Below are 16150 nucleotides of genomic sequence, written 5' to 3' on the forward strand. Positions count from 1 at the left end.
AAAAATAACTGTGCTATATTTGTATGCCTATGTGGGCAGGTACATGTGAGTGTGTACACACGAGTGTGCATGCGTGTAGAGGTCAAAGGACATCCGGTGTTAATCCTTAGGCACTATTCATCTTGTTTTTATAAGGACAGGTCTTTCACTAACCTGGAACTTGACAGACTGGCTAGGTGGGCTGGCCAAGCAGTACCCCCGGAGCCACTTGTTTCCACCTTTCTAAGTGTACAGCCACCATATGGCTTTTTAAAACATGGGTTGTGGGGCTCTAACTCAGGTCCTTATGCTTGCACTGAAAGTGCTCTATCATCTGAGCTCTCTCCTTAAATCCCACAAAAGAATCAGTTAGGAGGGAAACTTAGACAAATAGCTTTCGGCCATTTTCTTTTCTGTCTTCTAGCCCCAGCTTTCGGGGGAAATGGTCAACTATGCTTAGATTCATTCAGCAAATTATTGCCTTGCCTGGCACAGGCATCTAACCCTGAGATGGTTCTGCATGAGAGCTCAGAGCAAGAAGCAGTGCTGCAGCTCAGGTTTCTGCATGACAGTGCTAGGGAGACCCTGGAGGGGCTGATATCTGGGCACAGAGATAAGCTGGGACCAAGGAGGGAAGAGGAAAGGTGCCAGGCAGAGTGGTCAGTGGAGCAGCAGAGAACACAGCCTATATCCTTTGCAGTTGTGACAGGGAGGGCCTGGTCCGTGAGCCATACAGCACTGAGTGGGAGTTCAGCCCAAGCGGAGGCAGAAGGCAGTCAAGGGCAGGCCACCAAGGCTTCAGGACATACAGAAGAGCATGAGCTCCCTCCTGAAGGGAGGGTGGGGGCAGTCACAGTGGGGGCAGAGGATGAAAACCTGATATCTCCGTTTTCGTCATGGCAGTGACTGAGTTCACGTCATTCTCTCAGATCGCTTGAGATGTGGTTCTGAAACTAGGGCTGAGCTGAGGAGATGGCACAGAGGATAAAATATGCTTACCCTGCACGGTGAGGGCCTTAATTCAAATCCACAGAACCCATGAAAAGCTGGACAGAATAGCACACACATTTGTAATCCCAGTGCTTCCACAGGGATGTGGGAGGCAGACTGAAGAGGGGCCCCAGAAGCTTAGATTATCTCAGAGTGTGAAGCAGAAGAGGTAGAAGGTGAGGACTGACCCTGGAGACACACACACCCATAGCTTTGCATGTGTCCAGTTTTCACACACACTCACACATAGACCATGGCATGCAAATACTCTCTCTCTCTGTGTGTGTCTCTCTCTCTGTCTCTCTGTCTTTCTCTCTCTCACACACACACATGGTCATACTCATACACTCACCATGCATGTATGTACTCTCTCACACACATACACTATGGCATTCATGTATCCACATTCACATACACACATGCACCATGGCATGCACATATCCTCCCTGAACATACTCACACACATGCTACATACTCACCTACATACTCATCACACACATCTACACACTCACATGAACTCACACATATACACACTTATACACAGTCACACACTTAGTAACACATATACTCACACACACTAACACACTCTCATACACACTCATAGTAACTCACTCACACATGCATTTACACACACAGTTTACATGCATACAAAGATAGATCCAGTTTTTAAAGGAAACTGGATCGCGGATAAACAAGGAGCTTGAGGCCAAGGGCAAAGCAGGCTGGCCTGAGTACCATTTCCTCTGTAGTACTTTCTTTGTGCTCCCAAGATTTTGACTTCCACAGTCACAGGTGGCTCAGGGTTTCCAGGAACCAGCTTGTTGTGGGATAAGATGCCTACGTCCTTGAATGGTACGGTTCCCAGGGACAAACCATGAGATGGTTTGCTGACACCTGCCATTCATGTTCTTCATCCAGACTTGGTTGTGCGTAAGGGCCCTGTAACTCACTGGACCTGGGCAGCTTGCAGTGTGTGGCTACTGCATTTTTAGGCTACAGTTTCCTTATCTCTTACAAATACTATGTGTTTGTCTTCAGGTCAATATGAAAACAACTAATATTTGGAGAACTGGGGATTTTACACTATGCAGTAAGATACCCACATCTTTGCCCCCTAGCCTGGGAAGTCCCCCGGACTGAGACCTTTTTCTCCTTGGCCTGAGGACAGTGTATTATTTAAGAATATTATGAGCTAGGAGTAAGGTACAAGTCTGTGATCTCAGTACTTAAAGCTGAGGACAAAGGATCATGAGATTGTAGCTGGCTTAGGATACATAGCAAGATGGAGGATGGAGTGAGGGAAGAGAGTTGAAGTGGAGAGAATGACGGGGCAAGGAAAGAGAAGGGAAAGAAATGGGAGGGTACAGGATGAGAGAGGACAGGAGGGGTGGGAGAGGACAGAAGGAGGGAAAGAGGAAAGGAAAGGAAGGGAGGGGAAGAAGAGAAATACAGAAGGGAGAGAAAAGACAAGAAAAGGACATAAGCCCCATTAAAGGAGTCAAATCCACCCTCAGTCCTAAAAGGATCCAGCTGAAGCCTGGCCATCTAAGCAGCTGCTATTAGAGATCCATGAAGCTCTTCAGAGGTTGACCTTTCTTTCTAAACTAACAAAGGTTAGATGTGAGAGCAACACTCTCATGACCTCTCTATCTACCAGGACGGCACAGTCCAGACTCCAGCTGCCTTGATGCTCACTTTGATCAGGGTGGGACTAACTGGCCTGTGCATCTGCTTGAAGAGTTTCCAGATAACTGAAGAAGTGATGGGAAACAGGGACCATAAATAAGTTAAATGCCCCAAAGAAGACATACACCCAAGCCTGCTGGGCTCTGCCTCACACAGTAACTCTGTTTCTTGTGGCAGAGCAGAAGGGCTCAGCTCAGTCTTTCTAGTTTTGTCTGATTTGCTGAAGACGCATTCCAGATAGGGGCCCCAGAACCTTGTCTCCTGCAATACTAATCAAAAGATTTAAAGTTTTGCAAAACACAGACCATACCAGAGTCGAGTCTCAATAAAATAAAATAGAATAAGATCGGAGCCAGCTGTTAGCTTGCTGCATCAGCTCTAGCCTGGTGTCTCCCCTTATAAATATTTTTAAATGGATATTTGATAATTTCCATAATAAATGCTCACCTATTTAACTCGGTGAAATTTTAATGAAGCAAGTGATTTTTATCTCAAGTAAACCTGTGAGGGTTCCATAAACAGTGACTGAACCACTGAAGCTAAGGGTCTCCTCAGAGCATTGGCTTGAAGACTCATACAGACTTCCCCAGGGTGGGCTCCACAGGCTCTACACCACACCTTGAAGGCCAGCTAATGACCAAAGACACTGACAGCATCAGGACTTTTGATTCTTAAAGTAGTACTAACAAAGAAACAACCACCAATTAATACACTAGTTTGTCACAGCAAGCATTTGCCGTGTAGCACACCACAATCAAATAACCTTTCTCCTGTTGAAACATCTACTAGTACAAAATCCTTTGAGAAACTATTTCTTTCCTGGTTACATCAACACACATCTATCAGCGGATCCAACTCCAAGCCTGCGCCCAATAGGCCACAGTCTCACACCTGCTTATCAGAGGGTCACACTCACCTTGCACAGTGACAGATTTAGAGTACGAAAGCTATTGCATTCCAAGTCAATGAAAATCAATAGTTTTAAGTAGAAAAAGGTGTAGTCATTCATAATGCTACTGAGATTGACACTAGACCAAAGTGAGGCTTGGGTAGCCAGCTGGCTTTTTGCCTAGGAGATGGGGATCTGCTGAGAATGAAGGTCTCAAGCAAAAAGGAAAAGTGGGTCCTAAGGTCTTTAGATGAGTTCTTAGGTCAAGCACACATCATATTCCTGTACTTTTTCGTTGTACATATCAACAGATTTCCTTTCTATGTATAAGCCAATATAATACAAATTTTGTTTGATTTGTGAAAAGAGGAGCAGTTTGCTGTACAAAAGTATATAGAAGTAAGAAATGCTGCTAATATAACCTTGAGCAATACATCAATGGAGACATAAAACAGGAAAGCATCCAAGCACATTGCATGAAGGGCATAGTCTTTTAGCAATAATGTATATCAGTGTGCCAGGAGCTCATTCAGTATCTACCATGCTTCTGAATGAATATCAATTTTTCTTTTTAGTCAATAACCTTTTAATGTAAACCAGCAAATAAAATAAAAACAGAAGATTGATTATAAAGAAATAGAATGAATAGAATTTATTATGGGACCAATGGGACAGAAATCACACTATTTAAAACCAAATTATTATCAGTCTTTAATTTTAGTGGGAGTGGAAAAGCTGGACAAAATACATGAAACAACTTTCTAAAATTAGTTGCTAAATTATGTAGAGTTAGGAGAGCAATGCAAATCCAGCGGATATAGAGGGAGTTCAACCCTCAAAGATAGACCTTCAAGCCTTTCCCTTGAGGGCATTAAGTAAGTGTTGGATGTTTCATGCAAAGTTGAATAGTCACAGATTAATTGTCTAAAATTAACTGACTTCAAAGGTGGGGTTGTAAGCAGGCAGGGCATCTGAAAATTGAGAAGTGAGACCACAGAAAGACTGAAGGGGATCATCCAGATGTTCAAACACCTGTCTGTCAAATGCTTGGCTAACATCTGATCTGGAGGGAGATAAGCACATTCTAGTGATCCTGATACCAAGACTTGGCCTAGAGCAGAGATGATACCTGCTGGCCACAGCTTGGGGACTGGAACCTTGAACCTAAGTCCAGTCAAATTACAATGATGTGGTGACTATTTCAGAGTTTTTATTTTTAACTGGAATATCAAAAAGGTCTTTCTGATATAAATAAATACCATGTCCAAGAGTGAAGGACCCAGCATCGGACACAACCAAAACGAACCCCACTTTAATAAATTATAAAAACCTCCTTCACAACACCCGCAGTGACCAGTAATTTAACAACTGTCAGAGAAAGGACTGTACTCTTTAAACAAGGGAAACAGAATCTCAGGTTCCTACAATAGATCATCCACATGTTCAGAATACAACATCAGGACTCAAAGTTGAGCAGGTATAAAGAGGAGGGGTGATATGAGAGGATTTGAGGGATGGATGAATATGATCCAAATGCATTGTATGAAATTCTCAAAGAACGAATAAAGTGATATGAAAAGAAATGAGAGAAGGGGTCCCATATCCAGAATTCAGAGTAGCCACCTAACGGATCCAATGGTAACAAAGATAGTGCAGTCAGGACACAAAGACTTTAGAGGTCATCAAAAATCATTTAAAGTGGTTCTAAAACACGGTCTTAGTGAAATTTAGCTTAGAAATAGCAATAAATAAAAATATGACACACAAAGTGAAAAAAATATAGGATACACTTAAGATTAGATTGTAGACAGCCCCAAAAGAAAGCAAAAAATCTAGGAAGTAACACCCAGTAGAAATGATTTTGGTCTAAGGAATGGAAATTATCTAAAGAAGTAATCAGAGCTGAGTGAGCTGGAGAGCAGTTGCAAGATTCCTGATGCACACCTGTTAAATAGACACAGGAGAGGAAGAGGAAGAGTAGGATAGCAAATTAGTTCAAACCCAGGCACGGTGGTACAGCGGTGGCCCCACTTGAGGCTGAGGCAGAAGGATTTCCAATTCAAGGTCGGTCTGAGCTGTATAGCAAGACCCTGTTGATGGAGAAAAAGAGAGAGGGGAAAGGAAGAGGGAAAAGAGAAATGAGAGAAGAAAGGAAAAATGATATTTGAGGAAGTAAAGGCTGGTTTCCCTAAATTTGGTGGGGAAAAGCTTACAGCCAATGAAATTAAGTAAGTCCCCAAAATGGTAAGATACAGATTAAAAAAAAAAATACAACAAATTTGTGTTTGCCAAATTAACATGTTAAATGAAAAACAAAACAAAATGTTGAAATGAGCACCTAGTCATGGAGAGGTGTGCTCTAGTAAAATAATTCAATGATCGGAATGACTCAGCAGTTATCAGACATAGTAATGGTCAAGTGACAATAAAGGATCACTTCTAAAACACAGGAAGAAAAACATAAAAAACACAGAATTCTATATCCAGGCAAACTAACTTTCCAAAGTAAAGGCAAAACAAAGGTATTTTTAGAACAAGAAAAGTAGGCTGGATACAATGTCCCATGCCTGTAATTCCAATATTTGGGAAGCCAAGGCAGGAGGATTGCCACAGAGTACAAGGCCAAACTGGGCCATATAGCAAGCTCTAGGCTGGCCTGTGCTAGAGCAAGATTCTATATTAAGCAAAGAACCAAACAAAAAAGGAGAAAATACAGTTGTTCACAGCCATTCACTCAAAGAGAGGCTGGGGGACATTTTTAGACATTTTAGACTGCCAACTTGACAAGGCAGACTGAAGACAATCAGAACAGAGCCAAGCTAGAGACATGGTATATCATCCAGGGTTGTCTCAAGGAACAGAATTGATAGAATAAATATATATTTATTAGAATGGCTGAAAGGCTGTGGTCTGGCTAGTCCAACAATAGCTGTCTACTAATGGAAGGTCCAAGAATCCAGTTGCTATTCAGTCCATGAGATTGGATGTCTCAGCTGGTCTTTGGTATGCATCAGAATCTGGAAGAAGCAGGATCTAAAGCCAGTGAAGGAATTGACTTGCCAGCCAGAATGAAAACATTCAGGCAAAGAATAAAAGCTTCTTTTTCCCAAGTCCTTTATATAGGCTACCACCAGAAGGTGTGGCCCAGATTAAAAGTGGGTCTTCCCACTTCAAAAGATCTGGATTAAAGGTGCATCTTTTCACCTCAAGAGGTTCAGATTTAAAGTGAGTCTTCCCACTTCAAGTTATTTGAGGGAAAAAAAAATCCCTATGTGTTTCCAGTCACTTGGGTTTAGTTAATTCCAAATGTAGTCAGGTTGACAGCCAAGAACCGCCGTTACACGTGGGTAAAGGACAGGAATCAGAAATTTAGGAATGGCCTACATGACTTATAGTGAGGGCTGGAATATTAAACTATGCTACATGCAAATATGGAACACTATGTAGCTATGAAAAAGAATGAGGTAGATGAACATACTCTTTAAGAACCAAATTGCCAAAAGTTCCCAGGAGAAGGACAGGGTGAACAACACAGCAAACACGTGTTAAGTAGGGCTGGACCTTATAGAAGGAGTGTCTGTGTACAGGCGTGCAGCAAAAGTGCTCTGGGTGGGTTTGCCTTGAGTGTAACTGATAATATGGGACTGGACAGATGGCCCCGTGGCTAACAACCGCTTTTGCAGAGGACCCTGTTTCAGTTCCATACATATATTTACATAAGTGTTACACACATCCATGGCATGACATATGTACATTTAATATAGATTCACAATATAAATTCAATGTGAATACACAATACTGATTTATATATAGTCTACATAGCTAACCTGGGTTAATAACTTCTCCAATTATGGCATGTGAATATATATAATATTTATTCTACATTTATATTTATATTGAGAGACTTCACAAGCTCATTTAGTTGAAAAAAAATTAGTTAAAAAAATAGAAAGCAAAAAGGAAAAAATAGATAGCTACAAACTATCTTGGAACCAAAAATAGCCACCTTGTACAATAGAGTATCTAAGATGAAAGATCACGGTTCAGCACCTCAACTTCTCAGCCACACCCCCACAAAGCCAACACATTTGGTGTCCATGCCTAACTGTTGTCCAAAGAACCACACACAAAGGGGCTGCCTCGTGGGCCACATGGAAGGCAAATGGCTGAGCACTTGGCTCAGCCTAAGATTGCTGATGTACACACAAAACAATCACACATCTCTAATTCAGGTTTGTTAAACGTTCTCAAGTCCCAAGAGAGGGGAAAAGGAGTCAAAAATAGCTCAGAGCTTTGGAAGCTGTTAGCACAAGGCCTTCTCTGGCATACTTGTTTTTTCAACATTCAATGAACAAAAAGGCTCACTGTTTCGACCACCAAGAGAAAGCCAAGTTTTCAGAAATGTAGTCACACTCTGGCTGACGTCAGGACATTTTCCAACCCGGCGTTCACAGGCAGACGTCAGGGTGGTCTGCCCGACCTCCCACACGCTTCTCCGTGCCAACAGTCGTGTTTGTAAACCTGAGCGTAATCACGAAGCTTGTGTTCTGGGGAAGAGTTAGATGTCCAGGACGCTCTGTGACAGGGGAAACACAAAGGTGAGTTCAGGGGCCCCTCCTGCTGAGGAAACACTGAATCTCAAGATGGAATGGTCCGTGTAAACAGATCCCTTTATCCTTAGAAGAAGCAGAGCCAACCCGAGGCTCCTGCTGCAGAAATTCAAGATTGATTTATTTCCACTGGGCAGATTAAAATACACAGTGTTTTCATGGGGATGACTGGACTTCATAAATTTATCACTGCCTGGCCTGTGCAGCTTTTGATCCTTTCTGTCCAGCCTGTTGGGAGCTGGGAGCGTCCAGTTGCGGCTGTGACACGTGTCTCTATATCCATCTTCCTACGTGTTGAACTTGGCTGTCCTCATCAGAGGCAGAAGACAGTGCCAGCTCTTGAGGAAGGTGAGCTTTTTCTATTTTAAAGGAGAACTGCTCAGGGCCCCCAGACCACACAGCTCCAGCCTGAAAGGCAGGCTGGCGTCTATGTTTGTCTTTCCCCTCCATCGTTAGGGTACATTGCTCTGGCTGGCCTGGCTGGGTATGGATCTCCTTCGCTCCATCCTAGTCTGTTAGTGTCCCACCTGAAGAGCATTCTCCCCGATGAGACTGAAGTACTTTTCAGTCTGACCTATGTAATTCACCTAAGTGCAAGCTGAGCTTGTGGGGTGCTGGGGCCAGGAACACGGGGGAAGAGGAACACATTGCTGCCCTCGAGATGCTTATCAATTAGGAGAGAAGATGGACACCCCATGCACAAAGCGGGCAGTGTCTGAAGAGAGTCTTGCCTCGTCATCACTGACCCACTGTCACTGAGAGCTGAGGACGCTGGAGGGAACAGGGTGATGGTGGAGTGCACCCTGAGGAGCCGGCTTTGGAAGCTGGGCTTTAGAACTGGGCTTTAGAAGCTGCCCAGGAGCACAGCTAGGGGAAGATGACAGGCCAACATCTTCCAGGCAAGAAGAAAACAGTGAGTAAAAGTGTGGGGGTCAGGACAAGACTGACGAGGAGAAGGCTATAAGGCTACAGTGAGGAGTAAACGGAGGGAACAAGAGATATTGGCTATATTTGGCAGCTTGTGTTGCACTCTTCACGACCTTTAAAGAGGAATTATGATGCTATTCAGAGCCTTACACCATTTTATAAATGAAGAGTCTTGGAGTACATACACACTGATGGGTGCTGGTCCTGCAGACAGTTTCCAGCAGCAGTTCAAGTCAGGCCTGTGGGTACCGAAGGCCTAGCTTTTCCCCTGGGTGTCAGTTACTAAGAACAGTCGCATGATAAGAGATGTTCTGGTCATTGTAAGAGAGCAGAGGAGGCCAAGCCCTGCTTTCCGTGAGCTGTGAAAGAATCAGAGATGATTTCAGTGTCGAGGAATGGCCATAGGGGCTAGTGGAGAAGCCCTGGTAGGTGAGACTTCATTCAGCAGAGGCTGGCATGACTGGTGAAATCAGTACCGGGAGACTGAGCTCGGCACGGTGACACACACTGTAATCCCAGCACTCAGGGAGGCAGGCAGATCACTGAGAGTTCAAGGTCAGCCTGATTTACAAAGTGAGTCCAGGACAGCTAAGGCTACACAGAGAAACCCTGCCTCAAAAGAGAAAATGGGGGACTGGGGAAGGAGTCCAAGGTCTTGTGGGATCTAGCAGATGGGGTAACATAGCAACGCAAAGAGGTGGAGCACAATAGAGTTGGAGCAATGGAAGCAGGTGGGGAACGAGCAGGAGAGACATGCCACAGGACACAGGAGTGATATTTAACCAAAGTTAAGTAGCCTGTCCAGTGAGCAGTTAGACATTTTCAGCGATAATTCACCAGTTCCCCCACTCAACAGTGAAGTGGAAGTTTCTGGTTTCTTTGAAGACTCAGTTGAGTCATGTGATACTTTGTTGGAGGCTGGCTTGTGAGAGGGCACACGATGTTTTGCTGTGAGTGATGTTTTGCTGGGAGCTGTCTCATGCGAGGGGATTGACTTTGGTTAGGCCAGCTGAGAACATCTGAGAAGAGATGTATAGGAGCCCATGGACACTGAGACATCCCTTTTTAGATTGACATTGCGAGCTGATCTTCATGCTTTGACACTTGGCTTCGCAGAGAGCAAAGTTTCAGAGAACTTCTCCAGGAATTCCAACTGAGTCTTGTGGCTTTCACTGACTTGTCCTGATCTTCTGAATCTGCTGATTTGTGTTGCTGATTGGTGTTGGCCTTTGGGCTGGACTGCTGTATCTGGACAAAGAAGAGTGGACTCATCCCAAAGAACTACTTCTAAAAATGTTTACAGACCCCTTTACCTAATAACCTTCTTCTTCTCCTACATCTGCTCAGTGGGAAGAAGGGAGGCAGAAGCATTAAGGAACCCTAAATAAAATAAATAAAATAGGTTTGGTGAAAAATCTAAGCCTACACAATAGCATTTTTTTTTCTGATTACTATGCTCTGGACATCCAGGCCCTAGCTATATCATTCTGAATGGCATATAGTCTCTGTTGTCTATAGCTCATGCATCATGGTAGAGATAGAAGGCAAATGACAATGTAATGCCAGGCCATGGTGAACATTCTGACTAACTGAGCAAGGTAAAATGCTGAATGCCAGGGAATGGCTTAAGGGATTTTCTGAGTTGAGTTGTTTAGAAAGAATTCTGAGAAAATGACAGGAGAGACCTAGACAAAATGAGATAGTTGTGATACAAATATCAAGTTATAAACCTAGGTCTTGAGGTCAGAACAAGCCTGGGCAGTTCAAGGATCAGCAATGAAGGCCATCGGGAGAAAACAGGGAGCACCACACAGATAGACACCAAAGGGTCAGAGGCTCAGAAATGTGGACATTTTGCTTTGTATTCAGGCTCAAATGGCAATTTCAAAAACAGAACAAAACAAAAAACCAAAAAAAACAAACAAACAAACAAACAAAGCTAATCTCTGCTAGTTTGGAAAATGAACGGCAGTGTGGGCAAGCCCATGAGTATGGACAGGACACTAGCATTCAGTCTCGAGGGTGGACACTTATGCAAGCGTTGAGTGGATACCTACAAACAATGGAATGAACAATCTGTTCTGTTCTGCTTATGTCAGGATTGGAATGGTGTCTTAATATTGGCACATGTGTAAATAAAATCAGGTATATGAATAAATCAGATAAAAAGTATAGGTCAGCAAGATGGTTCGGCCATGAAAGTGCTTGCCACCCATGCCTGATGATCTGAGTTCAATCCCCAGCATGTATGTGAAGGTGGAAAGATGGAACCAACTCCACAGAGTTGCCCTCTGACCCTCACACATACACCAGGGCACACACCTGCCCACATACACACCATGCAAACATACAACAACAACAACAATAATAATAATAAAAGTTTTTAGGGGGACAAGATGGTGGCACCAGGAGAACACTGCGTCTGAGGAGCAGGACAACATTTTCCGTTCAGCGACCAAGAGACTGAAGTCTGGCCCCTAAAACAACAGCGATTGTTTCCCAGGTGAGAGGAAACCCCCACAGCGTGGGAATCAGTGGGGTCCACGCTCAGGCCACCCAGCCAGAACCCGGAAGAGATCCCAGGTTCTGCAGGCACTAGGTCGCCGGACCAGAGCCACACGCCTGCGTGTCCTGATCACCTTCCCAGGCTGAACGGTGGGCACAAAAACACCAGAGACGGGGAGTCCCAGTCATGAGAAAAACCCACGGGGAAGGAAGGCAATGGGACTGGCCACAGGTCACCCAGTCTTTACCTGGAAAAGGTCTCGCAGACCGGGGGTATGAGCTGCCATCACTGAACTGGGCTCAAGCAGCCAGCACGGAGAGCTGCTGCGTGCCCAGCTCTCGGCACAGATGGAGCTGTGCGCCCCAGTGCAACAGAGACTGGGAATCCCTATCCGGAGAAGGCCCCACAGGGAAGGAAGGAAACGGTGCTGACTTGGGTCACCTAGGCTTTGCCTGGGGAAGGTCTTGAAGACCAGCAGGTACAAGCCGCCATCACTGATCTGGGCCCAAGCCTGGAGCACAGAGAGTTGTTGGGTACCCAGCTCTTCGGCACAGACAGAGCTGTGCACCCCAGGGCAACAGGGACTGGGAGTCCCTGTCAGGAGTAAATCTCACAGGGAAGGAAGGAAATGGGAACCCGAATTAGGTCATCCAGGATATCCCTGGGAAAGGTCCCGCAGACCACCAGCAGACACGTACACCGCCAGCCCTGAGAACTGCTTTGTACCAATTATTCCTTACACACAGAAGTGTGTGCCCCAGGACACCAGAGACTTGGAGTCACTGTCGGGAGAAATCCTCACAGGGAACGAAGCAAAGGGGACAGACTTAGGCCACCCAGTATATGCCTGGAAAAGGTCCCACAGACTGGCCCAACCCAGGGACCTGCTGTGCACCAGATAGTCTCCTGTTGCCAGGAGAGTGGACTCACCCGCCACAGATTAATGCTTGGGTACTGGGACACAGAGCCCCAACCTCAGACGTACAAAAGCCTGGAATCCCTGAGATCAACCCCCAGATACTGCTCCAAGGGGCAACTAGTTATCCCTAACAAAACTGACCAAACCAAGGGACACACAGGTTACAGCAGCAGCTCACTAAATTTACAGCAAGAAACCCAGAAGCAGGGCAGCTGTCTCCAGGACTTCTCTGGGTGAGAGGAGAGCCCTCTCAACTAACAAGGACCACAGTTACCACTCAGATCTCTATGCCTGAGGTGAACTGTGGCAACTCCTGAAAAACACCAGCCATACAGTGACTATACCCAAAAAGGTGAGGAGGCTTCCTTCAGGAAAAACCATCTTCCTTCCAAAGGGATTCTCTCCACCACAGGATTCCAGGAACCACCAGAAACTAACTTCAAACACCTAAGATAGTCCAATGGGTAGAGAACAGCATAAAAGTTCAACCAATAAAAGCCAGGGATACAAGGCACATATCTAAACATAGTAAAGGCGATATACAGCAAGCCTATAGCCAACATCAAACTAAACGGAGAGAAACTAAACTGACAACGCAAGGCTGCCCACTCTCTCCATATCTCTTCAACATAGTTTTGGAAGTCCTTGCTAGAGCAATAAGACAGTTGAAGGAGATCAAGGGGATACAAATTGGAAAGGAAGAAGTCACATTATCACTATTTGCAGATGATATGATAGTATACCTGAGTGACCCCAAAAATTCTGCCAGGGAACTTCTACAGCTGATAAACACCTTCAGCAAAGTGGCCAGATACAAAATTAACTCAAAAAAATCAGTAGCACTCCTGTATACAAAAGACAAAAAGACTGAGAAAGAAATTAGGGAAACAACACCCTTCACAATAGCCACAAATGACACAAAGTACCTTGGTGTAACACTAACCAAGCAAGTCAAAGACCTGTATGAAAAAAATTTCAAGTCTCTGAAGAAAGAATTAGAAGAAGATATCAGAAGATGGAAGATCTCCCATGGCTTGGCAGAATTAACATAGTAAAAATGGCCATCTTACCAAAAGCAATCTACAGATTCAATGCAATTCCCATCAAATTACCAACACAATTCTTTACAGACCTGGAAGAAAAATTGTCAGCTTCATATGGAATATCAAGAAACCCAGAATTGCTAAAACAATCCTCTGCAATAAAAGATCTTCTGGAGGTATCTCCATCCCTGATCTTAAGCTGTACTATAGAGCAACAGTAATAAAAACTGCATGGTCCTGGCATAGAAACAGAATGGTGGATCAATGGAACCAAACAGAGGACCCAGAAATAAACCCACACACTTATGGACACCTGATCTTTGACAAAGATGCCAAAACCATACAATGGAAAAAAGATAGCATCTTCAACAAATGGTGATGGTCTAACTGGATGTCTACATGTAGAAAAATGCAAATAGATCCATACTTATCACCCCGCATGAAACTAAAGTACAAGTGGATCAAAGACCTCAACATAAAACCAGACACATTAAATCAGTTAGAAGAAAATGTGGGGAAGACCCTAGAACTCATTGGCACAGGAGACAACTTCCTGAACAGAACACCAACAGCACAGGCTCTAACAGCAACAACCAATAAATGGGACCTCATGAAAATGAAAAGCTTCTGTAAAGCAAAGGACACCGTCATCAAAACAAAATGACTGCCTACAGATTGGGAAAGAATCTTCACCAGCCCTTTATCTGACAGAGGGCTAATATCCAGTATATATAAAGAACTAAAGAGGCTGAAAACAGCAAACCAAGTAATCCAATTAAAAAATGGGGAACAGAGCTAAACAGAGAACTCTCTGTAGAGGAATATAGAATGGCAGAGAAACACTTAAAGAAATGTTCAACATCCTTAGTCATCAGGGAAATGCAAATCAAAATGACCCTGAGATTTCATCTTACACCCATCAGAATGGCCATGATGAAAAACTCGAATGACAACACATGCTGGAGAGATTGTAGAGAAAGGGGAACCCTCCTCCACTGCTGGTGGGAATATAAACTGGTACAACCACTCTGGAAATCAATCTGGCGCTTTCTCAGACAACTAGGAATAGTGCTTCCTCAAGATCCAGCTATACCATTCCTAGGCATATATCCAAGAGAAGCTCAAGTACACAATAAGGACACTTGCTCAACCATGTTTGTAGAAGCTTTATTTGTAATAGCCAGAAGATGGAAACAGCCTAGAAGCCCCTCAACTGAAGAATGGATGCAGAAATTGTGGTACATCTACACAATGGAATAATACTCAGCAATGAAAAATAAGGAAATCATGAAATTTGCAGGTAAATGGTGGGACCTGGAAATGATCATCCTGAGTGAGTTGTCCCAGAAGCAGAAAGACACACACGGTATATACTCACTCATATAGACAGGTAATATAGGATAAACCTACTAAAATCTGTACATCTAAAGAAACTAATCAAGAGAGAGGACCCTGACTAAAATGCTCAATCCCCATCCCGAAAGACAAAGAAGAAGGACATCAGAAGAAGAAGAAAACAGGAAACAAGCTAGAAACCTGCCACAGAGGGCCCCTGAAAGGCTCTGGTGGAAGTGTGATTGTTAGAGTTAATTGTTGGTTTCATAACCTCTAATCACCTGGAAAGAGTCTCACTGAAGGATTGTCTAGATTAGGTTTACCTATGGAAATGCTTTCGAAGTATTATCTTAAGTTAATTGAGATAGGAAGATTTGCCCACTGTGGGTGGCACCATTTCCTAGACAGAGGATCATCAGTTATGGAAGTGCAGAGAAGGGGCTGAGCATCAGCATGCATACACTAATGGGTCTTCTTTTGACTTTGGGCATAATGTAACCAGCTCCTGAAACCTTCACTTCTGTACCACTGTAACCCAGAACTGTGACCTAAAACAAATGCCACAGTGTTCCTTTAAGTTACTATTCTCAGAGCCTTGTATCACAGCAACAGAAAACAAGCCAAGACACGGAAGAAACAAAGGGGGAAAAGGCAACTTCCATCATCAACCCTGTATTTCATTTTCCAAGTGTTTCATAATATTTTTTTTTCTTTTACCTTCAGATAATAGTCATTTGGAATAGAGGAAGCATTTTTAAAAAGTAAGCCATTCCCAAATGGTGAGAAATTTCACTGCACAGTGAGTAGTGGGTTACTCAGAATATTTCATAAATCTACTGTGACCTCCACCCAGGGTCAAGGAGAGCAACCCACCTCCCAAGGCGCTAGAATCTGTTCCTTTGGCTTCTATATTTGTCAGTCAGTTTACACTAGCTATAAAACGGGACTACAGGGGATGTCGTCACACCCCCAGAGGGCTTGCACTCAGGCACAGGAAGCCCTGTGCTGAGCTTTACTGAGGGCTTCTTGGCATTGTGTGTGCATGTGTGTGTGTGTGTTGTGGTGGTGGTGGAAGAGGTATTAAGAGAGTAAGAACTGTAGGCAGAACTCACAACTCTGAGGCAGACAGAAGAATTGGCACACACGTTCAGCAGCTGCCTGGAAGGTTTTTACCTAGACTGATGCAGATAGACCACACGCTTCCACACTCCTCCCGTTGGGGGTTCCCCAGAATCCAGCGATGAGCAACCAGAACACTTCCTTTCT

At 44.1% G+C, this 16150-nt stretch overlaps 1 long non-coding RNA gene across 1 annotated transcript; it reads left to right on the forward strand.

Moving 5' to 3' along the window:
- The first annotated feature begins 8001 nt into the window (after positions 1-8001).
- On the forward strand, positions 8002-10484 carry LOC129678121 (uncharacterized). The gene is made up of 3 exons (XR_008720324.1): positions 8002-8142; positions 8382-8502; positions 10198-10484. It is a non-coding gene; the product is annotated as an uncharacterized LOC129678121 (long non-coding RNA).
- Positions 10485-16150: the final 5666 nt, after the last annotated feature.

The sequence above is a fragment of the Psammomys obesus genome, unplaced genomic scaffold (genome assembly GCF_907164565.1).
Source record: "Psammomys obesus unplaced genomic scaffold, mPsaObe1.curated_primary_1811, whole genome shotgun sequence".
Taxonomy (NCBI): Eukaryota; Metazoa; Chordata; class Mammalia; order Rodentia; family Muridae; genus Psammomys; species Psammomys obesus.